Source organism: Spermophilus citellus, assembly GCF_964194105.1.
Source record: "Spermophilus citellus genome assembly, chromosome: 4".
Lineage (NCBI taxonomy): Eukaryota > Metazoa > Chordata > Mammalia > Rodentia > Sciuridae > Spermophilus > Spermophilus citellus.
This window is the reverse complement of record NC_138185.1, coordinates 35,890,119-35,915,304: the sequence shown is the minus strand read 5'-3', so window position 1 is coordinate 35,915,304 and position 25,186 is coordinate 35,890,119. Positions and strand designations below refer to the sequence as shown.

General features: G+C 37.6%; 1 long non-coding RNA gene across 2 annotated transcripts in view; it reads left to right on the top strand.

Annotated features, from left to right (window-relative positions):
• The first annotated feature begins 16,629 nt into the window (after positions 1-16,629).
• The window catches only part of LOC308648565, a 60,074-nt gene continuing 51,517 nt past the window's right edge, over positions 16,630-25,186 (top strand). For both annotated transcript variants that reach the window (XR_014021855.1, XR_014021856.1), the window contains exons 1-3: positions 16,630-16,785; positions 19,766-19,859; positions 22,758-22,886. This is a non-coding gene — a long non-coding RNA (uncharacterized lncRNA). The remainder of the gene's footprint in view (positions 16,786-19,765; positions 19,860-22,757; positions 22,887-25,186) is intronic.

Genomic DNA, 25,186 nt, shown 5'->3' with positions numbered 1-25,186 from the left:
TAATTTTTCTAGAGTTTTGAACATAAAGGGATGCTGTACTTTGTTGAATGCTTTTTCTGCATCTATCGAGATGATCATATGGTTCTTATTTTTAAGTCTATTGATGTGGTGAATAACATTTATTGATTTCCATATATTGAACCAGCCTTGCATCCCAGGGATGAATCCTACTTGATCATGGTGCACAATTTTTTTGATGTGTTTTTGTATTCGATTCGCCAGAATTTTATTGAGGATTTTTGCATCTAGGTTCATTAGAGATATTGGTCTGTAGTTTTCTTTCTTTGAAGTGTCTTTGTCTGGTTTAGGTATCAGGGTGATGTTGGCCTCGTAGAATGTATTTGGAAGTTCTCCCTCTTTTTCTATTTCCTGGAATAGCTTGAAAAGTATTGGTGTTAGTTCCTCTTTAAAGGTTTTGTAAAACTCTGCTGTATACCCATCCGGTCCTGGGCTTTTCTTAGTTGGTAGTCTTTTGATGGTTTCTTCTATTTCCTCAATTGATATTGGTCTGTTTAGGTTGTCTATATCCTCCTGACTCAATCTGGGCAGATTATATGACTTAAGAAATTTATCAATGCCTTCACTATCTTCTATTTTATTGGAGTATAAGGATTCAAAATAATTTCTGATTATCTTCTGTATTTCTGAAGTGTCTGTTGTGATATTGCCTTTTTCATCCCGTATGCTAGTAATTTGAGTTCTCTCTCTTCTTCTCTTCGTTAGCATGGCTAAGGGTCTGTCGATTTTATTTATTTTTTCAAAGAACCAACTTTTAGTTTTGTCAATTTTTTCAATTGTTTCTTTTGTTTCGATTTCATTAATTTCAGCTCTGATTTTAATTATTTCTTGCCTTCTACTTCTTTTGCTGTTGTTTTGCTCTTCTTTTTCTAGGATTTTGAGATGAAGTATGAGATCATTTATTTGTTGGTTTTTTCTTTTTTTAAGGAATGAACTCCAAGCAATGAATTTTCCTCTTAGAACTGCTTTCAATGTGTCCCATAGATTCCGATATGTTGTGTCTGTGTTTTCATTTAACTCTAAGAAGTTTTTAATTTCCTCCTTGATGTCTTCTAAAACCCATTGATCATTCAGTAACCTATTGTTCATTCTCCAAGTGATGCATGATTTTTCCTTCCTTCTTTTATCATTGATTTTCAGTTTCATTCCATTATGATCTGATAAGATGCATGGTATTATTTCTACTCCTTTATATTGTCTAAGAGTTGCCCTGTGACATAATATATGATCTATTTTTGAGAAGGATCCATTGCTGCTGAGAAAAAAGTGTAACTGCTTGATGTTGGGTGGTATATTCTATATATGTCAATTAAGTCTAGGTTATTAATTGTGTTATTGAGTTCTATAGTTTCCTTATTTAACTTTTGTTTGGAAGATCTGTCCAGTGGTGAGAGAGGTGTGTTGAAGTCTCCCATGATTATTGTATGGTGGTCTATTAGACTCTTGAACTTGAGAAGAGTTTGCTTGATGAACATAGCTGCACCATTTTTTGGGGCATATATATTTATGATTGTTATGTCTTGTTGGTATATGGTTCCCTTGAGCAGTATGTAGTGTCCCTCTTTATCCCTTTTGATTAACTTTGGCTTGAAATCTATTTTATTAGATATGAGTATGGACACTCCTGCTTGTTTCCGCAGTCCATATGAGTGATATGATTTTTCCCAACCTTTCACCTTCAGTCTATGTATATCTTTTCCTATCAAATGCGTCTCCTGTAGGTAGCATATTGTTGGGTCTTGTTTTGTGATCCATTCAACTAGCCTGTGTCTCTTAATTGGTGAGTTTAAGCCATTAACATTTAGGGTTATTATTGTGATATGGTTTGTTCTTCCAGCCGTATTTGTTTATTAATGTTACTAAACCTGATTTGTTTTCCTCTTTGATTACTTTCCCCTCTTTACTGTCCTACCTCCCATTGTTGGTTTTCATTGTTATTTTCCATTTCCTCTTCCTGTAATGTTTTGCCAAGGATTTTTTGAAGAAATGGTTTTCTAGCTGCAAATTCTTTTAACTTTTGTTTATCGTGGAAGGTTTTAATTTCATCTTCCATCCTGAAGCTTAATTTCGCCGGATACACGATTCTTGGTTGGAACCCATTTTCTTTCAGTGTTTGAAATATGTTATTCCAGGATCTTCTAGCTTTCAGAGTCTGTGTTGAGAGATCAGCTGTTATCCTGATTGGTTTACCCCTAAATGTAATCTGCTTCCTTTCTCTTGTAGCTTTTAAAATTCTCTCCTTATTCTGTATGTTGGGCATCTTCATTATAATGTGTCTAGGTGTGGATCTCTTATGATTTTGCACATTCGGTGTCCTGTAGGCTTCTAGGATTTGGGATTCTGTCTCATTCTTCAAGTCTGGGAAGTTTTCTCATATTATTTCATTGAATAGATTGTTTATTCCTTTGGGTTTGGAGCTCTGTGCCTTCCTGTATCCCAATGACTCTTAAGTTTGGTCTTTTAATGTTATCCCATATTTCTTGGATGTTCTGCTCATGGTTTCTTAGCAGTCTTGCTGAGCTGTCTATGTTCTTTTCAAGTTGAAATACTTTGTCTTCATTGTCTGATGTTCTATCTTCTAAGTGATCTATTCTGCTGATAGTATTCTCAATTGAGTTTTTAAATTGGTTTATTGCTTCCTGCATTTCTATTTGTTTGTTTTTTATTACCTCTATCTCCCTGTGTAATTGATCTTTGGCTTCCTGGATTTTTTTATGTAGTTCCTTGTCAAAGTGATCTTTCATTGTCTTATTTTGCTGTCTCATGTCTTCTTTGAGACTCCAGATCATCTGAAGCATGTATATCCTGAACTCTTTACCTGACATTCCATCTGTTGCAGCTATTACCTCTTCTAAAGTTGAGTTGAGCTGCATTGCTTGTGGTCCTTTCTTTCCTTGTCTTTTCATACTGCTCGCGTTTCTTTCTGCTTGGTGAAACTGTTGTGTTTTGGAAATTTTCCCCCTATTTATTTATATTGCTCTTGTATAGTTGGAAAATCTCCCTTGCAGGGCGGGTAGTGGCTGTGCTCCTCCTCTAATTAGGGTGATCTGTCTACCACGCTGGTCCGTCGCAGGTCTGCCCACCCTGCCGGCGTGGGTGGCGGCTCCGCTCTGCTCCTACTCCAATTGTGGTGATGTAACTACCACGCCCTCGGGTCGTTGGTCCTGATCCGGATGTGGGCGGTGGCTCTGCTCGGCCCCTACTCCAATTGGTGTGACGTGTCTACCACGCTGGCAGGCCTCTAGGCCTGTTCCGCCGGTGGGTCGCAGGTCTGCCTACCTTGCGGGCTCGGGCGGCAGTTCTGCTCAGCCCCCACTCCAAATGGGGCTACCTGACTGCCTCTCCAACGGGTCGCTGGGCCTTTTCCGGACACGGGCGGCGGCTCTGCTCAATCCCCACTCCAACCAGTGTGACGTGACTGCCTCGGTGCTACGTGTCCACCACGCTGGCAGGCTACCGGGCCTGTCCTGCCAGTGGGTCGCAGGTCTGCCTATCTTGCAGGCTCAGATGGTGGTTCTACGCAGCCTCTACTCCAAATGGGGTGACTTGGCTACCGCGCAGTCGGGTCGCTGGTCCTGTTCCAGGCATAGGCGGCTACTCTCTTGGGCCCCAGCTGCAGTTGGGGTGTCGTGATACCACGCCGGTGGGTCACTTGGCCTGTTCTGGGTGTAGGCGGCAGCTCCACTCTGCCCCTCTGGCCCCCACTGCACCCAGCAGGACCCGGACCGAGAAGCAGTTACCGCGGGGTCTCCGTCCCTGGGCCAAAGCCACTCCGGGAGCCAGAACCCGGCCTTCCGATCCCGGCTCACGCTCCCCTAGGAGCAGGCTCCAAGGAACGATCTCCGCGGGTTCCCCAGCCCTAGGCCAAAGCAGCTCCGGGAGCCAGAGCCCGGCCGCTCCAAGCTCTCCGAGCTCGGTGCACGCTCTGCTGGGAGCAGGCTCAAAGACGCAGTCCCCACGTGTTCCCCAGCCCTGGGCCCAAGCAGCTGCGGGAACCAGAACCCGGCCGCTCAGAGCTTGGTGCACGCTTTGCTAGGAGCGAGCCCCAAGGAGTATTCTCCACAGGTTCTCTAGCCCTGAGCCTGAGCGATCTGTCTGCGAGACGCAGGCAAATGCCAGCCTGAAATCACCTGTTCTGTAGCTGAATGAGCTGAGATCAGTGGAAAACAAAGATGATTCCATCAGCTCTCCAAGATGGCGGCCTCTGTCCTCCTCCGTGGTCTGACCGAACTGGACCGCTTCTCTCCTCCGTCTCAAAGCCAGAACTCAGCACTAAGCACGGCCATTGCACCGCTGGCAGGAGCCCCCAGAATCCGCATCTCTGCACCCCCGCTCGGGCACCTCGCCGCTTCCCAGCGCGCGCCGTAGACTCCAGCCGCGGGGCGATCCGCCGTTCAGGCAATGCGACCCTCCATGCGGAGAAATCGCCCGGGTCCGAGCCCCCTCAGCCGAACCTCGCGAGATGGAAATCCGTCTACTAGATTCTGGAGCACCTCAATTTCGCTGGAATTTCCCAACAAGACAGCCTGCAGCTGTTTCACCTCGTCTTTCTCCCGCACAGTGACGCGGCGCACGGGGTGATGCACTCCCTTCGCCACCATCTTCCGAGTCCTCTCCAAAGTGAACCTTTCTGCAGTGCAACTAGAGTGGCTAGATTTTGAGCCTAAGCCCTCTGAATTATTTCTGTAGTATTAATATGCAATTAGGTGATCACAAAATTGTCTTTGTTTACAAAATAATCTCTTTATTATGAATCAATGCATAAGATCTCAAGACTATTATTTATTCTTTTTCTAAATTATTTGTAACCTGAGTTAATCTAAATGCAAATAACTCAGTTTGTATATTCACTTTATAAAAAGTTAGATGAGCTCATGGTCTAATGATAACAAATGTATCTGGCAAATAAATTTGATTGAATTGAATATTTCGATGCTTCATAAAGTTTAAACAACTTATTTTTACAACAATTATTATTTTTATTTTTAAATAAAAATATTAAATCTTTTATATTTATATATAAATATTATATATATATATATATATATATATATATATATATATATATATATATATATTAGGTTGAGCAAGGATCAGCAAACCATTCCCTAAAAGGCTTTATTATAAATAAATATAAGCTTTGAGGGCCATAAAATATCTGTTGCAATTACTCCACTCTGCTATTAAAGTACAAAAGAACACATAAACAGTCATGGTGGTATTATAGTAAAACTTTATTTATAAAATCAGGTTACATTCAAACCAGTTTTCCAACACTGAGTTACATTAAATTACACTAACTGCAGTAGTAAGTTATTTTCAACTACTGACAATTTAACAAACTAAAAACTTATTTCTCATTCAAGCAAAATCCAGTACAGAGTTTTCAGATTATTTGGCCCATGGGAGTATCTGCTTCTAGCAGTGATTACAGGTGTCTATGCTTCTTTCACACTGTGTTCTCCAGTATGTAGCTTCTGTGATTGTCACAGAAGGCAAAAAGAGATAGTCCAACTTCCATAGGTCAGATCCAATCATGTGGCTCCAATGTAAGGTCAAAGAGGTCAATTGTTACTTCTTTTGGGCTCCAGAAATGGTATTCTACCATTTCCAACCAAAGATTGCTTGGTTATTTTTGTTTGTTGTTGTTTGTTTGTTGTTTTGACCAAAGGTCTGAAACAAATTAGACAGCTGAGTGCCACAGATACAAATGAATATCTTCCATGAATTTCTTCATTCTTGTTTACATTCCTGTTCAAGAACAGACTTTTTAGAATAGAGTTGAGACAAATTCTTTCTCTTTCACTACAGACTTATTGGCTAGGTTTTGTTCTTTTTAATTCTTCAAATCACGAGTCACACATGCCATCTAAATTACAGCAAATGCCAAATGATTGGATTCCAAGTTCCTAATGCTTTTTAGGCATTTATATTATTCTAAACGAAATGTCCACAGTGATGATGTAACTTGCTAGGGATGATACATACTCTGGGGTTAGAATTATCAGAAATGTATTATCACCAAAAGTAATTTCTACAAATCTGTTTTCCAACCTCCTATTTATAGTTTGTTGGTTCTATGGTTCTATTTCATGTCAACCAGGGGAATCCATTTCTTCATCACGTGGAAGCATAAAAGATTATATAACTACATAAAGTTTATGTTATCATTTATTTTTTTGTGAATATTTATATGAATTATGTATATTTTCTATAAACCCTTGTAAAATGAATATCACTGATGTAAAGTCCAACAAGCATTAGATAATTCATTTCTACTTTATGAGAAACATTCAAAAAAATAATATGGAAGTTTGAAGGAAATTATTAAAGAGGCTCAAATATTTAGGATATTAGTGTATTATTGTTAAGATTTAATCTTTTTAAAAAATCTTTTTTCTTACTAAGCACTCTGCTTCTCATTATGAGATGTTGTTGGTCATGATGATGATGATTGTCAGGGGATAGTGTTTTAGTCAGATTTTCATTGTTGTGGCCAAAAAAGCTGACAATGACAAAGCAGAGGAGGAAAAAGTTTATTTTGGCTCATGATTTCATAGGTCTCAGTCCAAAGATAGTCAAATCTATTTCTCTGGGCCCCAGGTGAGGCAGAACATCATGGTGGAAGAGCATGGAAGAGGGAAGTATCCCAGGACATGACAATCAGGAAGCAGAGAAAGAGCTCTGTAAACCCCAAAGACATGCCCTCAGTAACCTGTCTCCTGAGCCATACCCAACCTACCTGTAGTTACTTCCCAGTTAACCCTCAATGGATTAATCCACTGATTAGGTCACAAATCTAATAATCTAATCATTTCACCTCTGAATGTTCTTGTATTATCTCACACATGAGCTTTTGGGGTATACCTCATATCTAAACCATAATAGATGGTAACTTGATGGAGATTGTAATGTTGTATTTTCTATATATGCCAAAGAGTTATTACTATCCTCCTTTTACTGAGGATGAAATCAAGTCCACCATCCCATCCATCAATACATGACTAAGAAGCAGCAGAGACCAGACTCAAGTACGAGTCTTCCTTTTGTTACTAACTCTTCTGTGCCAGAGCTGCCTCCATTAGAATGGAGCACAACTACAGAAGAATGTGTTTACGATTTATGGCAATAAACCTTGTGTAATGGCTTTATTTTTTTTCCCTCACTGATTCCCAAAATGTTATAAAATTTGATCCTTCCCACAGCTATTTCATACTCTATATCCCTCTATGGAATCTTTACCCATAAAAAATATTATTGTTGATTGAAGACTTCCCCTTGTTTGGGAAGAGTTGCTTTATTCCATTAGAAATAAGAAATGAACTATTGATCAAGCAAAACAAAGTGAAATATTACTTGAGGGACTGAAAAAATATGGTAGGCTTTTTGAGAGATGATTTGGGTCACTTTGTTTAAGTTCTAAACATACTACATACAGAAAATGGACTCAGCAAGTATATCAAGGGAACTATTTATGGAAAGAGAAATTATAATTTATAAAAAGCCTGTAGCATTGCTTCTTGTATTCAGAGCACCTATGTGCTTTAATTTTTATAAGAGTTAGCAGTGTTAAACTTGTGTAATCTTTCTGAAGCTCCATTTTTTTTTATCTGTCAGTAAGAATAATAAAGTTTATTCTTCTAATCTCTTGGGGTTCTGATGATTAAAGAAAATGATAGCCATTAATATTGACTGGGTACTATGACCCTGAGCCAGCATTATCAGGAGAGGAGACTAATCCTGCCATTTCCTAGGTCAAGGTTCATTCAGATAGCAATGCCAATGGAAGACTAGACAAGCCATGTAGATATACTACCCCTCAATTTGTTATAGACATGTGCATGATAGTCAGTTTTTGGTCATTGTGACCAAAATACCTGACAAGAACAACTTGGAGGAGGAAAAAGTTATTTGGGGCTCACTGTTTCAGAGGTGTTAAGTCCATAGTTGGCTGAGTTCATTGCTCCAGTCCTGGGATGAAGCAGAGCAGTATGGTAGAACAGGGTCATGAAGAAAAGCTGATAAGCTCATGGTAGCCAGGAAGTGTCCAGTGGTGAGTAGGGTCAAGATATAGTCCCCAAAGGCATGCCTCTAGAGAACTGCTTTCTTCAGCCATGCCCACATTCCTACAGTTACCACTTAGTAGTCCACTCAAGTTACTAATCCATCAAATGACGAGGTTACAGAGCCTACAATTTAATTATTGCATAAAAGCCCCACCTCTAAAGCTTGCTTTACTGGGGATTTTTTTTTCAAAGTATGAGATTTTCAGGGGACATTTCAGATTCAAACCATAACAGACTGACTTGACCAAGATCAGGGAGAGAAATAGCAGTTGGGACTGGAAACTTTTGAATAAGTTAGATTTAACCCTTTTCTAAATAAGAGTGTTTTCTCATTATGGACAACCTAAGTCCCATGGTGGGGCTAGAGACCACTTACTGCTAGCTTCCCCTCTAATGAGGTTTACTATACTTCTACTTTTTTTTTTCCATTAGCACTTGGGGGAAAGCAGGCACCACCAAAGAACCTCAAGCAGGTGTGTGTTCAAGTTCCGTGGGACTCCCTGCCCCATTGTGTTACATTTTTACTGTGTTATTGGATTGATTTATTTCTGTGGTTTTAAGAATGTAGACAATTTGTATGTTTCTTCTCTTCATTTTATCTGTTTCTTCCAGTGTTGAGGATATAAATGCATTCACCTGAATTTATTGACTTCACACACTCCATTAGTATGGCGGCCTCAATATCTTTCTCTCTTTGGATTCAATAAATTTCCCAAGAGATCTATGTGGCCTACATATACTGTAAAGACTGTGAGAAAACATGAGACCCTTTATAAACTTAGAAGTGCTATTGTTAGATTTGTGTTGCTCAGTTCAATCCTGAAATATACATTAGGGAGAACTAATTGTTCTAGGACTACATCTTGGCTTTCTTCTTTTCAGGATCTTGCTCCTGCACTTTCATTGCTTTAAAGGTTCTTTGGTCTTCCCAACAAAGGTGTGAGTTCTACCAACCGTGACATTGAAATTTCCCTGTAAAAATCTTCTTGACCTCCCAATCCTGGAATCATCATTCCCTGCGTTTATTGCTTGTAGACTCCATTTACAAGTTTGCTCAAGAAATGCCTTGCAGTAAGTATTGCTTTCTTTGCTCTCTTGACCACTTACCTTTCATTCTGGTCGGTGTCCTCTTAATGTTACTTGTCTCTGCCTAGATTTTTTTTTAAATAATCCTCACTGACCTCTTTGCTTCTGCATAATTAAAACTGTAAACTTTGAAGAAGAGTCCACACCAAAGTTTAAAAATCTTCATCTTAAGGAACTCTGATATGTATCTTTTATCTAAATCAAGTTATAAACATCTTCATCTTTTATCTTCTTCATCTTTATTTAAGTCAACTATTTTCTAATAAGTAATTGGAAAATCATATAAAGTTCTCTTAAGTTTACCATAGTGGATATAAAGCTAATAAAAGCAGATTCACATTCATACTAAAGCTTTTTCTCTCAGAAAAAAGCAGAAATCATTTAAATTCTAACAGATTTTTCAGTTGATTCACATTAATTATATACAACATTAGTATTCATTTTGACATAGTTATAAATGCATGAAATACAATTTACTCCAATTCAGTCCCTTACTCTTGCTTAGTACTCACCTCCATGACTTCCCTCCCCATTCCCTTTCCTCTACTAACCTGACCTTTATGATATTTACTTATATTTGTTTTATTTTAAATTAGTGTCTTGTGAATAAATATAATAGTGAGATTTATTTATATTCATACTTAAGAAAGTTAGGTCAGATTCATACCTTTGTTTTCCCTTTATTCTGACCCTTTTTCTTCCCCCTCAATCCCCTGATCTTCATTTTCTTTTAATGGAATTCTCACCCCATCCCCACTTCTCTCTTTCTCTCTCCCTTATTTTAGACTAGCTTTCACATATCAGAGAGAACATTTGACCTTTGATTTTCTCTATCTGGCTTATTTCACTTAGCATTATAGTCTCCAGTTTCATCCATTTACCAGCAAATGATATAATTACATTCTTCTTATGGCTGAGTAATACTCCATTGTGTATATATACCATACTTTCTTTTTTAAAAAAATATTTTTCTTTAGTTGTAGATGGACACAATGACTTTATTTTATTTATTTATTTTTATATGGTGTTGAGGATTGAACCCAGGGCCTCACATGTGCTAGGCGAGCACTCAAGCCCTCTACCACTGACCACAACCCCAACCCATATACCACACTTTCTTTATCCATTCATCCGTTAAAGGGCACTTACACTGGTTCCATAGCTTGGCCATTGGGATCTGTGCTGCTATAAACATTGATGTGTACGCCTAGAATTTCAGTTCCTTGGGAACCAGAACTGTTAACTGAACTTCCAAGTAATTCCACCCTACTTAGTACAATGTTTCAATTGAGGACACACTCAAGGAATGATTGCTTGTATTTTTCATTTTAAATATTCGTAGAATATAAATGCATCATACATTTTGTCGAAGGAAATTATGCTCAACAACATAACTATTAACTTTAATTATTTCCAACACTTTCATTCGGAATGTCAAAAGTTATGATTTTTTTTTAAAAGTAAAAAGTTAACAGAGGCATTGTTGTTATGGGGATGTTAATCTTGATGGCAATACATGGCAGATCTTCCACAAGATGAGAATAATAATTGTATACACCAGAGGTTGAGTCCAGGAGTTCTAGACTAGCCTGTGTGACACAGTGAGACTGTCTCAAAAGATGAAAAAAAGAAAAAAAAAAAGGAAAATGGCCAGCATTTGTATCATGTTATAGTATAATAAAAAATACATATTTGGTCTTTGTCCCTAGTTTCTAGAACAGAGTTTCAGAAATGCATGGAATTCCCTTCATGATAGAAGTTGTCTATTGTTATTCATAAAGAGACATTTTTCACCATACCTAACTTTATGCTAATGAGGTGCTTAAGGCAGAGACCCTATATAACTTCAGGATGAAGGTGACCTGAGGAACCAACTATGGGAATAGAGATCTGGAACTTTCAGACCTTCTTTCTGAGAGTTGTGAGGTGGAAAGAGATTGAGTTCAATTGTGTGGCTAATGCTTTAGTCAATCATGTGTATATAATGAAACTTTGATAAAAATTCTCAGTGTCGAAGGTCAGGAACTTCCTAGTTGGTGAACATATTAATGTACTTGGTGGAGTAGCAGAATATAACTCTAGGGGGATAGAAGTTTTTCTGTGTTTCCTTGCCTTCCTGTTTATTGGTATTCCTTATGAGAAAATGGTAATTGTCAGTTGTTTGGTTTGGATACAAAGTGTCCCTCAAAAGTTCCTGTTCATAGGGGAATATTCAGAGGGGAAATGATTAGATTGTGGGAGCTATAACTTAATCAGTTTTTCCTAGTCTAAATGAACTGATTGAGTAGTGACTTCAGGCAAGTTGGGCAGGGCTGGAGGAGGTGGGTCACTGGGAGGCATCCTCTTGAAGGACTCATTTTCCCTTTAGTCCCTTTCCCTCTCTTGCTTTCTGTTTCCTGGACAACATGCCCTTCTGCCATGATGTTCTGCCTTATCTTGGGCCCAGAGCAATTGATTCAGTCAATCATGGATTGAGCCTCTGAAACTGTGAATCTCATATAAACTTTACCTCTTCTAAATTGTTTTATCAAATATTTTGGTCACAGTGACAAAAAGCTAACTAAAACAGAAATAATGTTTTCCTGAGTTCCATGAGTCATTCTAGCCAAATATTGAGGGGATATGAGAAACCCTCAAGTTACAGCCTTCTAAGCAGAAATGCCAGTGGCTTGGGAACTTTCGGGACATGCAGCTGGCATCTGGGGGGAGAGTTTGTGTGTATGTGTGTGTTGGGGAGGGCACTGAGCCCTTAAACTGTGGTGACTGTGCTAAATTCAAGTAGTTATGTCAGAAATGAATTCAATTTTTTGTACATCCAACTGGTGTCAGAGAAATGGTGTTGGAACATCCATGCCCAGAACTAAGAACCTTGGGGTATATTTTCTCATTTCATTTTTATAGTAAACTCACGAGGTAAGTGGGGGTTACCATCATTCTTTTATACGGATTAGAAAGTTGCAACACCCAGAGGGTGACTTCCTCAAGGCCAGAAGTCTGGATTCTTGAGGTTCAAGTCCAATGATCTGATTCAAGATGTTATCCTACTCCCAAGTCTGAAAAATCTCATACGCTAAGGATAACCATTTGTTAGTGGGAAAGAACAGAGACCTAATGGATAGGTAAAAGCATATTGGATACCTATTGTGCTCATCTGCAAATCCTTTTTGACCCCACTGTAGTGGTGCCCCCTCTTCCATCAAAGAATCTTAATTAAGCTTCTCCAGAAACCCTCACCATAATTGTTCTTATTAACAGAATATCAGCATAATTCTGCAAAAGAACTCAAATAGACTTCCTATTTCCCTTTGCTCTCTCTTGCAAAAACTAAATTTGGCCATGAATTTCATGATGCTACTTCTGCTTTTGTGATAAAACGTGCAAAACTTCTGACTAATCTTAAAAAATGAGATAAAAACACTCTGTGAACTCAAAAAAAAAAAAAAAAAACCGGGCTGGGGAGGTGGCTCAAGCGGTAGCGCGCTCGCCTAGCATGCGTGCGGCCCGGGTTCGATCCTCAGCACCACATACAAACTAAGATGTTGTGTCTGCCGAGAACTAAAAAATAAATATTAAAAATTCTCTCTCTCTCTCTCTCTCTCTCTCTCCTCTCTCACTCTCTCTTTAAAAAAAAAAAACAAAAAAAAAATACTTTTATGTAGACTCCTGCAAAAATGTACACCTTCACCCTTCCTCCCACTGGGTTTAAAGTTCAAAGAATTTCTAGATTCATTGTTCAGAGGAGGAAAGTTTAGGCATGAACTATGTTCTGAACTGGTTGCAGCCAATAAACCTGCTTCCTGCTAATTCCTTGGGTATCTGGCCTCATCTGCCTTACATCACCAACTCTTATTCTATCTGCTGCTACAGTGACTAGTTCAGGACATTCTTTGGCCAGTTTTGAGGAGATATAGCTCACTCAGACCAGCCACATCCCTTTTGTGAAAATTACCCTCAGGAACCACTCAGCATCTACACATGAGTGTGGAAGAGTGAACTTTCAACTAATAGAAGATGAAAGCCAATCGGTGAGTAAACGCTTTCCTTTTTTTGTCCCAGGAATATGCTTTCCATGACCCTTCAGAAAGTATTATGTGTTCAAATGTGAGTTATTGTGAGTGGGAGCTCACTGAGAGCATGTTCCTGGTTTGTTTTTCCTTCTTGGGCTGATGCCCTCCTCTGATCCCATACTCAGACTCCCCGAGATTATTTTCAAAATAAACTACCTATATTTTTTCAGACTCTGCTTTTTGGGGAAACCAGCCTAAGGCAAAATAGTGTTAACTCAGCCACAGGGATATTAATATTACTTTAGTAATTAAATGGCATGTGGATAAATGCTCTCTTACTGAATTTTTAAAGTTTATTCTCATTTGTTATACATGATGGCAGAAGGCAATTCATTTCATATTACACATATAGAGCACAATTTTTCAAGACACTGGTTGTACACAAAGTATTTTCACACCATTGGTGTCTTATACATGTACTTCGGGTAATGATGTCTAACTCATTCCACCATCATTCCTATCCCCTTGCCCCATCCTTTCCCCTCCCTCCCCTTTGCCCTATCTAAAGTTCCTCCATTCCTCCCAGGCCCTTGCCCCCAGCTGCCGCATCACCATTATGAGTCAGCATCCTCATATCAAAGAAAACATTCGACTTTTATTTTTTGGGGATTGGCTTTATATTCATTTAGCATTATATTCTCCAACTCCATCCATTTACCTGCAAATGCTATGCTTTTATTCTCTTTTAATGCTGAATCATGTTCCATTGTCTTTCACTGAATTTAATGCTCCCACACAACTCTGATTTCTAGTGAAAGAAAAATATGTTGAAACTAATTAAAAATGTTTCACATCATAACATTTTTTTGAAAGGAATGAATTTGAACTAATAACATTTGAATGACAAATGGTAAAGCAATTGAAAAATTAACATCAATGAAGAATGTTCATTAGAATTTATGGAAAATTAACATGAAGAGATTTTTTTATATGAGTTTAGAATGTATTTTAATTTATGACTGAGGGATGTGGGATAAAGACCTTTGATAAATTATCATCTGGATAAGGAAGGCCTATGGCTATATTTTACTGATGTTTGCACCCTTACCACTTGGTGCTTGGTAGTAATAGACACACAAATGTGTGTTGAATGAACAGAATCTCAAAATTGGAGAGTAGAGGTTTAAGAGGTTAAATTGTTGCCACCAAAAATATATGTTCAAGTTCCAACTCTGGGTACTAGTGAAGATGATTTTACTTGCAAAAAGAGTCTTTTTTAAAATAAAATTAAGTGAAGGATCTCAAGATTCAAACATCCTGGATTAACCATGTGGACCCTAAATCTGATGACAGATGTCCTTCTAAGAAGAAGAAGAGAAGAAAGAGAAAGATAAGAGGGAAAGATATGAGAAGATGCAGGCAAAGATTGGAAGTTAAGTTTCCACAAGCTGTGGAACACAGGGAGCCACTAAAAACTGAAAGAGACAAGTAGCAATTCTCCCCTACAGCTTTTGGAGGGAGTGGTACCTGGCTGACACCTTGATTTTAGGCCTCTGACCTACAGAAGTGTGAGAGAATATATGTATATTGTTTTAAGGAACAAAGTTTGTCGTAACTTGTTATGAAATCCTAGAAAATGCATAGAGGAATAAAAATAAAATATGTGACAGAAGCTTATGGCATATAAATAATGGTTTCAACCATAAAACCATGCAACAAATATTTATTGAGTATCTACTATGTACCTCACTACTCTAGGAAAACATACAGAGAACCCCACACTCATGGTGTTTATTTTCTAGCAATATGTTGGTCAGAGAAACCAGTTTATTTTAAGTTTCTTTAAACTTTAACTAAGGTGTTTGCATCTGTACTTACGTCAGAACCAAAGGTTAAACACAGCTGGTAGTAATGATGTCACTCAGACCACAAAGATTATGGAATCACTGGGGAAACACTCTCCATAGAAGATAAATATTCTAGATTTCCAAATGGGAGTATTATTTCTTAATGAGGAAAATAAAACAAAGACATTTTGGATTTTATGACCTTCAGCGTTCTGTTGAGCACTTGGGATAGATAGGAATTGTCCACTTGGCTGCAAGGCAACATTGATTTCCTCTGAGCAAGGGGTGCTGGTAAAATGGAACAGTATTCCAGCCAGGAAGAAAAATAAATCAAGTATCTTTTTCCAAAACTTGTTTTTATACAATACTTTAAAATATGTTTTTTGCACTTTTGACAGGTGCTATTGATTAATTGGCAAAGGGGACTAGCTGACAACGAGACAAATGAACATACAACAAACTAATATTAAAGGAAAGATTTGATTCAAAAGCCTCTGTGTGTGTGTGTGTGCGCTCACTCATGGGTGTGCACACTTGGATTTGTAGACTTATGTTTTTGAGACACAAGTTTCCTGACTATCTGGGACTACTACTGCACAGTACTGCCCCCAGTTAAGTTTGTATACCTGTGATTATGATAATCTATTGTCTTTTGTGCTATGTCAATTTAATTAAGTGGTCTGAATGAGTATCAACTTAAAATAGCAAAACATAATTTTGTGCTCACATATTATTTGGGTAATTAGACTATAACATGCCTATATTTCATTATATTCTGCAAAATCTCTTTGGCTGCTAAGTGATCTCTCTAACACTAAAATTCTGAGGCCCTCCGGGTTACCATCAATCAACAAGCAGAACAAATGAAATACTGGGCAGACAAATCATATGATGAGAAATCAAATCCTACAGAGCTAAAAATTTGGTGATTACAGATAAGTCAGAAAACTTTTTTATATTTCAACATGTCAGTATTAAATTATAAATGTAGTGGACTTACACAAATTTGACTTGGCAAAGAAAATCAAAAAACAGAGTAGCAACCTTTAAAAGTGGCACCTGCCAGGAGGTCAAGGGTTGTGTATTTTCTTGCATATGTGGGAGCTAGAGAGGAAAAAAGGAAAAGAAAGATGATGTGGGAAACTAAAATAAAGAAAGAAATAAAGGCGGGAGCTAAAAAAAAATTAGCACCTGCCATTCCAGTAATTAGGGGTAAGCTCTGAGGTCAATGTGAGGTGGAGATCTTAGATCCCTTAGCTCCCTGTCCCTGCATAGTGTGTGATAGTGTGTGTGTGTGTGTGTGTGTGTGTGTGTGTGTGTGTAGCTTAATTGAATATAATTCTTGTGTTTAAAGTTACACAATTTTTTATACACTATGTCCTCTGATTCCATGTCAGCTACTGTCACTAGCTTTAACCAGATTTTAATTTAACTACTGCATCATATGGCAGTTTTGAAGTCTTATAAGTCTTATTTAACTATAGTAAATTTCTTGAAAGGGATACAGATTGTCTTTTAGGAATGATTGGAGGGATTTTTTTTCAAAAGAAAATTGATTCTGGAATTTCTATCTCATATAGAATCTAAATGCAGAAACAGAGAGAAGGGAGATGGGGAGATAGTCTGTTGAATACCGAATGACACAGCCAAAGATGTGAAAAGTGATGGCTGTAGCACCAGCAAACAGCTCAACTACTATCTCACTAGAGGATCTGAGCCAGAACCATGCAGCTAAGCTGCCCCTGGAGAAGCTCTTAGAAGGTAACTATTCGTTGTTTTGAACTGATAAATTTTGGACTGATTTGTTATGTAATAGTAGATAACAAATACAATTGGTAACATAGATTTGAAGAAAATACAGGGTCTTTGCCTTTGAATATTTTGAAAATCAAGACAGGAATGATATATGCGAAAACAACCATGAATAATGTGATAAATGCCATAATTGGGGCATGTTATCAGTGAGTCAAATAATATTTAGGAGCAAAACTCAGACATTCCATTCCTAATCACTAGAAGCTGGCATATATTCTACCGAACAAAGAATTATCTGCCCCTAACAAAAATTTTCTACTTTTTGAAAATCTAAAAGTACTGTTGCCCAGGGAAGTCCAGGCAATACAAAGATAAAATGGGGGAGAGGAAGAAGAGCAGGAAGCCCAAAGGAGGATCACTGACATTTATTAGTTCCTTAATTATTAGTTCTTTTTTTTTATTGGTTGTTCACAACATTACAAAGCTCTTGACATATCATATTTCATACATTAGATTCAAGTGGGTTATGAACCCCCAATTTTACCCCAAATGCAGATTGCAGAATCACGTCGGTTACACATCCACAATTTTACATAATGCCCTATTAGTAATTGTTGTATTCTGCTACCTTTCCTATCCCCTACTATCCCCCCTCCCCTCCCCTCCCATCTTCTCTCTCTACCCCATCTACTGTAATTCATTTCTCTCCTTGTTTATGCACATGGAGTTATTCAATGTTCACACCAATTGTATGATTTGGGTATAGTTTTCTTTATTCTATGAATGGGCACCTGAGACCCAGAAAGTGGTGGAACTAGAATTTAAATAATGGGCTATTAGCTACAAAAGCTTATTTTTATTCTACTTCATCATAGGGCAGTTTTGAAGTCTTATAAGGCATTTGGCAAAGTTTACTGCTATGAATATGCTAAAGATCAGAGACCTGAATTTTCTTACTAATCAACAGCCAACAGACAGCTTTTACAGTTTCATAGAAGTTGGGAAAAATATTTCAGGAAGGGTCAGAAATTAAATAATGAGTAAAAGTAATCTAGCCAGTAGGCTTTCCTCTCCTTAGTGCCCTAATTTTATACACAAACAATACTTTTCCATCTTATTTAACTTTCTTGAAGTACTCTGAATGGAAATGTTCAGTGACTGTCATTTTTAGCTTTATAGTTATGATTATGTCCAAATTTTTAAAATACCCTGAGTAATTTAGAATAAGCACAGGATATTTCTCTTAAAAAATATCAGTAGCTGACACTTCTTTGAGCATATAAATTTCAGCATCACTTTTATTCGTAATGATCTAAAATTCTGTAAAATTAGACTTGCAAAGCTGAGCTGAAAGGAAAATGGTTATTATCAGGTGAGAAATGGTTGGAAGTTGGCCCAGATAATTGGATTGCTAGAGTAGAGAACTATTCAGTTATTTTTAAAATCCATTTTGTGCTGCTTGAACATAGTAGCAAAGCCTAGGTAACTTACAATGAATAGAAATTTATTGGCTCACAGTTCTGGAAGCTGGGAAGTGTCACATTAAGGTGCTGGCTTTTGGCGAGGGTCTTCTTGGTGTGTCATGACATGGTGGAAGGCATCATGTAGTAGAAAGGCAAAGTGAACGAGAGGACCAAATCCTGCCTTTTGTGCCAGCATCAATCTCACCTGTGAAGGCAGAGTCAATCATCTCTTAAAGGTCTCACCCCTTAACACGGTTACAACGGTAACTGAATTTCAGCATGAGCTCTGGAGGGGACACACATTCAAACTACAGCACTTTTGTACCTCGAGAGATACTGAAAATATCACCCCTCCCAAATGGATCCTTCATTGTGTTTTCCTACAATTGCTGTGATTGGAGTCGGTCTTTTTTGTGTTTCTGCAAGGCTTAATCCTAAATGTGGGCATGGGAAAGAATGACATGATCAGAAAACAAAATAACAACTAAAAAACACAGACCCAGGGATTTCCAGTATGAATAAATCTCTGTGTGTAAGCCTCTTTTATTTTCTTCTGGAAAATGTTACAAAATCTTCAAGAAAAATGAAAATATACCACATATTCCATCTTCAGTGAAAGTAAGGAGGCAAATAAGACCCGTAGACTGTAAAATTAAAAAGCAACTGAGAAGGCGACCACTGGGGAAAAGAAAAGGAAGGGAAAAGCAGGGGTCCTGCTGTTTTTGCTAAGCAAATGCTCCAGCATTGAGCTATATTTCTAGCCTTCTGGTCCTGCTGTTTTAAAAGAGATTTGCATTGATTTTGTGATGTGGTTGAGGGAATAACTTCAATGCAAAGGAACTAGGAGCAATTTAGCAAAGTGAAAAATGTGAAATCAAGAGTAAATGTGAAATGTTTAGCAAACAAATGTGGTGTGGGCATAAGCCAATGGCCAGGGACACTTGAGGGGGTATTGGGTCTCTACTCTATGCCAGTTAACCCTTTGATGGCTGCTGTTCCTGGGGGTTTTCAAGGGAGAGAATGAGATGAGCAGGATAGCCTTGTGGATTATCTAAATAGCTCAGAGCTAATTCTAGTTTCCTGTTGAAATATCCTGAGGTTTTAACAAAGTTTGAGTACTGATTGAAACTCAGCTCGGAGTATAATCTAGATAAAACTTGGCCCAAATTTTCTTTGAATTGGGCTTAAGATGGCACTTTGGGCCCAGGCTGTAGATCAGCGGTAGAATGCATGCTTATCTCGTATAAGGTCCTGGGTTCAATTCCCAGCACAAAGAACAAAACAAAACAAAATATGGCATTTTGCCTACGCTTGCTTTGCATTTGGCACTAGGGAGTCTATAAAATCTCCCAGATGTCTGTAATTCACACTAGATATATTTAGTGGCTATAGAAGATGAAAATTCTGAAGAAAAGAACAAGGACTAGAGTGGTCTAGACTGATATTTAAAAATTCTGGCTCCAATACCGTTTTCAAACATAAATCAGTTGTATAAATTAATTTACTCTGTTATTGTATATCAGGTTTTGAAGGTAAAAATCACAAGATACTGTTTCTTGGAAGTGTGATCAACTAATGCTTGCCATATATATCAAACAGAAAAATATCAAGATACGGGTAAACTGAATACCAAAATCTGGGTTGATTTCTTCCCCCCATTTTTAGTTAAAGGGAAATAATCTGTAATGCTGAGGATATAAATAGGTCATGGTCTTTCTTCTAACAAATAACTTGATATTTCTCTGCTTTCAATATGTATAATAAATTCTGAAGGAGATTCTACGAATCTATAATTCTGTCAAGCTGATTTCATTGTATCATGTGTCTTCAATGCACAAAAATTTCAGTCATATTTGCATGCTATTTAAATTATTTCTTGTGTACCTTTTTATCATTTTACTCTCCTGCTTTTTACCTAATATTATTAAGAAAAAAAATTACCAAAAACTTGTATGAAAGGCCAAAAAAAAAAAAAAAGAAAGAAAGAAAGAAAAAGAAATTTGTGGATCCTGTATTTCCATTGTCAGATGATACTCTATCCTAGACCAAATTTTGGAAAGTATTTTCCTTCTTTTTTTCTACATAGGGCCAGATAGCAAATATTTTGGACTGTGTAGGCCATTTAGTTTCTGTTTCCTTTGACTTCTTTTTATTCTATTTTGTGGCACTGGGAATTGAATCTATGGGTGCTCTACCAATGAGCCACAGCCCTTTTTAGTTTTTATTTTGAGACATATCTCCTGCTAAGTTGCCCAGGCTGATCTTGAATTTGCAATCTTTCAATCTCAACCTCCTGGATGGCTGGGGTTACAGGCATGTACCATGGCACCTAGCTGTTGCCTTTGACTTCTAAAATCAACTCGAGGCATTTAAATGATCTAGCTAAGAAATGAGGACAAGTACAAATACACAAATGTGATAAAGAAGCCAGGGGTACCTAGAAGCAGTGATGCAAGTCTAATTCCAACTACTGCACAGTCTGGGGCAGGAGGATTGCAAGTTCAAGGCCAGCCTGGGCAATTTAGCAAGACTCTGTCTCCAAAACTAAAATAAAAAGGGCTGGAGATATATCTCAGTGGTAGAGTGCCCTGGGGTCAATCCTTGTATTTCACACTCCCACCCCCAACAATACAAAGAAAGCCATGAGTCCCCTTAGCATTTAACATGTGGCTTCATGTTTGGCGGTAGTAGAAAGTATACAGCATGGGTTTCCAATTCTTATAAAGTAAACCTCTTGCCTCATTTTCTGTCTTCTGGTAGCACTTATCTCAAGATGGCAGGTGTTTTGTTCACTAGAAGTTGTCAGCACACTTCTCTGATGTTACCTTTCATATGCGAAAATGAAACAGATTTAAAGTAACTTTTCAGTGTAAATTAAATCCATCCTTTAAATATTCCTCCCATAACCTCCCCCACCAAAATCCTTCAGAGGAATTGAGAATTCCAACTTGTTTTCTCCCCTTTTGGTTCATGACAATGACCATACTGCTTTGGGGAGAGGCAAAACCTTTGAAGGACAGTTGAGTTCATGCCAATCAGCAGGCAGAGGCAAACTGAAATGGATTTTCTTTCACTTTGGACTAGATGGTGTAGTGTCAAGCTGAAAAATATTATTCATGGTTTTTTCTACTGTGTAATACTTGAAAGTCAAACTGGATGTCAGAGATAAAAATGTCATGCAGATCATAACTAGGTTCCTGTGGGTTTGCTGGAGTTACACTCAGTTGAGACTTTTGACTGAGGTACAGGGAGGTCAGTTCAGCTCTGCTGTTCCCCAACCATCCCCCGATATTCCTCACTACAAAAGAGTAATTCATTTTATTGTGTCCAGTTGAAACTCAAGTAAAACTAATATTCAGCTGGGCTTCTCCAACCTTGAAGACAGTAAAGTTAGGAACATATTAAAGGTTCAATTTTTTTTTCTAGAAAAGATAACTCATGACTCATATAAATATTTAATAGACATCAAAGATTTTATTTAATTCATATACTAATGATGGAACTAGGAAATGATATAAACAGTTTTAAGGAGAATTAAAACAGAAAATATACAGGTAGGCTATCAGAAATGTTGAAATGAATTTGAATTTGCTTAATTGATACCAAAATAATTTCTTCCATAGAACTGGAGGGAAGTACAAAGATAAAGCATATTTGTGGATGAGAATCATCTGTATTTCTTTTCTTTAAATAGCAGTATATTCCAGGTGTGTGGTGTGCACCTGTAATTCCAGTGATTGGGGGGAAGAAGTAGGAGCTTTGCAAGTTAGAGGCCAGCCTGGGTGACTTAAGGAGACCTGTCTCAAAATAAAAAAATTAAAAGGGCTGAGGATGTACTTCAATGATAAAGTACCCCTGGTTTCAACACCAAAAATCAATACATAAATTGATTAATTAACAAATAGCAGCATTGTTTGTAATTGTTGAAATGTAAAAGCAGCCCAGATGTTTATTAATTGATAAATGGACAAACAAAATATGCTATATCCACACAATGGAACACACTCAGACTTAAAAAGGAATGAGTACTTGCTTTTGCTATAATATGGATAAACTTTGGAAATACTGTGCTACATCAAAAGAACCAGATGCAAAAGGCTATATATTGTATGATTCCATTTTTTAATGAATTGTTGAGAATAGGCCATTCCATATAAACAAAAAGTAAATCAGTGGTTAGAAAGAGCTGAGAGGAAGGTGACAAGATTGTGACAATTAATGAATATGAGGTTTCTTTGGGATTGATGAAAATGTTGTGGAATTAAATAGTGGTAATTGCATGATTTGAATCTCTTGCATATTTTTAAGTTACTTAACAATTTACAGAATTGCAAAGAACCCAAATAAAGTGAAATGTTTAGAGATGGCATAAGATCCCATCACCTGGAAAGGTATGTTAGGCAATGCTCAGTTTGCCATTGGAAACATCCTGTAGGTTTTTGGTTTAATGCATTTTAGTCCTTTGCAATTTTCTCCTACAGAAGAACCTTACTAAAATTATGTTTGTATCTCTAGGGTTACATAAAATTCCAAAGGCAATAGTGTTCTCCTCCTGCATCTGTTTGCCAAAAACAATCAAAATAGAACAACAGATGGACTGAGTAGCAGGCACTTGAAAGCTGGAGAAATCAAATGGAAGGAAAAGTAAGCTTTAAAATACCCTTTGCTTAATCATTGCCCTTACAGCTTATTATTTTGCATTCTACATTGTGGAAAATTTTAAGAGAAAACTATGAAATTGTGCCTTCTTAACCTCCCTATTTTCATGTTTACAACCTTTTCACCATTTTGAAATGTCAGGGAAAGCACCCTGAATCAAAAGCCTTGGAGTATGATGTGAAAGTCATGTGACAGGTTTTCCTGGAAGAATGAAGACTCATCATGCTGTATTCTACCTGTCATGCCTTCCTAATACCGATCTTTTGCTACCTCTGCCCACTGAATAGGGATAACAGAATAGGGACAACACCCAGAATAGTGATCTCAGAATTTTTTCTTGCTCATTTATTCTCCAAAAGTCCCCATTCAGGCTATTTCTTCCCCTTACTTTCCCTTTTATCTTTTTTCTTCTCATGAAGATTAATTTTATCTCCTTGACTTCTTTAAGTCTTCTCTTCTTCCACTAGGAGTTTTAGCACATCAGTGCCCTGGCAAGCAAACCAAGCAAATACTATTTTCACTTTCCACAGGAGGGCACAGAGAGGGCTATCACAGAATTTTGTAATTTGATATTTTCCTTCATGCCACGTTTTATTTTAAACCCAGTGATGAAATACCTTTGTTATATACCTTGGAATAGAAACAGCTACACAGTGTATCATTTTAAGTAGGTATACCATGAATGTGAATAATTTTGTTAGACCTTTTTAATTTTTTTTTAATATTTATTTTTTAGTTTTTGGCGGACACAACATCTCTATTTGTATGTGGTGCTGAGGATCGAACCCAGCGCCGCACGCATGCCAGACAAGCGCACTACCGCTTGAGCCACATCCCCAGCCCTAGACCTTTTTTTAAAAAAGGATTTCCTATGCTTTTTTCTCAATGTCAATCAGGTTCCTCCCAGCACTCCCAAAATTCAACCAGAAGAAAGGATTGTATTAGTTTGCTGGGACTACCATAACAAAGTACCCTTGACTGAGTTGCTCAAACAATAGGAATTTATTTTCTCACAATTCTGAAGGCTGGAAGTCTGATCTCACATAGTTGGCAAGGGTTGTTTCTGAGTCTTCTATGCGATTTGTAGATGGCTATTTTCTCCTTATGTCTGTGTCCTGATCTGCTCTACTTATAAGGACATCAGTCATATTGGAGCAGGGTCCACACTATCAAACTCATTTTCACCATAGTTAGAAATTCAATGTGTGAATTTTAAGGGTACTCAATTCAATGCATAACCAGGAATGCCCTTTTCATTTTAATAGAAGAATGAAAGTACTCAAAGAGTAAGTTACTTTTGAACCATCTGCCAACATATGTAGCCAGCACCTCTAACTGATACTATGGTTCCCTTTAAATCATTCTTAGCAGTAAGAATTTTTCTGGTACAGACCTTCTTGTGGTTTCAAAGTTGGAATTATAGAATGAGCTTGAAGAAAGCAGTGCTTTTATTATTTTCTTTAAAGATATAAATTATGGACATATGCTAACATGATAAATGTTCTTTTAAGATTCCAGGTGCTCTTTGTTGATTTAAATATTAATATAAAAGCATCATAAGTATTTCTGTGTTTTTATAAAACAAGTTTTTGGAAAGATAATTTATAGATGATAAAGTTCACAAATTTAAAGTGTAAAATAATTAGGGGCAAGGGAGTGTGACTCAGTGGTAGAATTGCCTTGCATGCACAAGGCCCTGGGTTCCATGCCTAGCACAGAAGGAAAAAAGTATGTAAAGATCATAAGTGTGGGTGCAATTATATGGAGAACTAATCTGTGCTCTGCATGTAGGTTAAGTACAATCTCTGTGATAACTCTTCAAGGTTGACATTATTGGCATTTATTGCTAAGTACGAGACTCAGAAATGTGAATAACTTTCTCAAATTCTCATAGGTGATAAAGGAACTGATCATTTAGACCCAGGTGTGTCCAGCTCTAAAACCAGTGCCCTGTACCACCCAGCCCCTCTGTTCCCACTTTTACATAGGTAAAACATATTTAATATATAAATATTAAAGGGCACAAATACAGAAAATGAAAATAAAAATTACATACAATCCCATTACTCAGAGTTAACCACCTATAATCATTTTTGCATGCTCTTTTAGTTTTTTTAAACCTGTTCATATGTATCAAGTGGGTATATCTTAGTCCATTCTGTCTGTTATAACAAAAGTACCATGGGCTGGGTGGCTTAAACAACTAACATCATTTCCCACAGTTTTGGAGGTCAGTGAGTCCAAGACCAAGGCACAAGCAGATTCTGTTTTGTGGGGCCTACCTC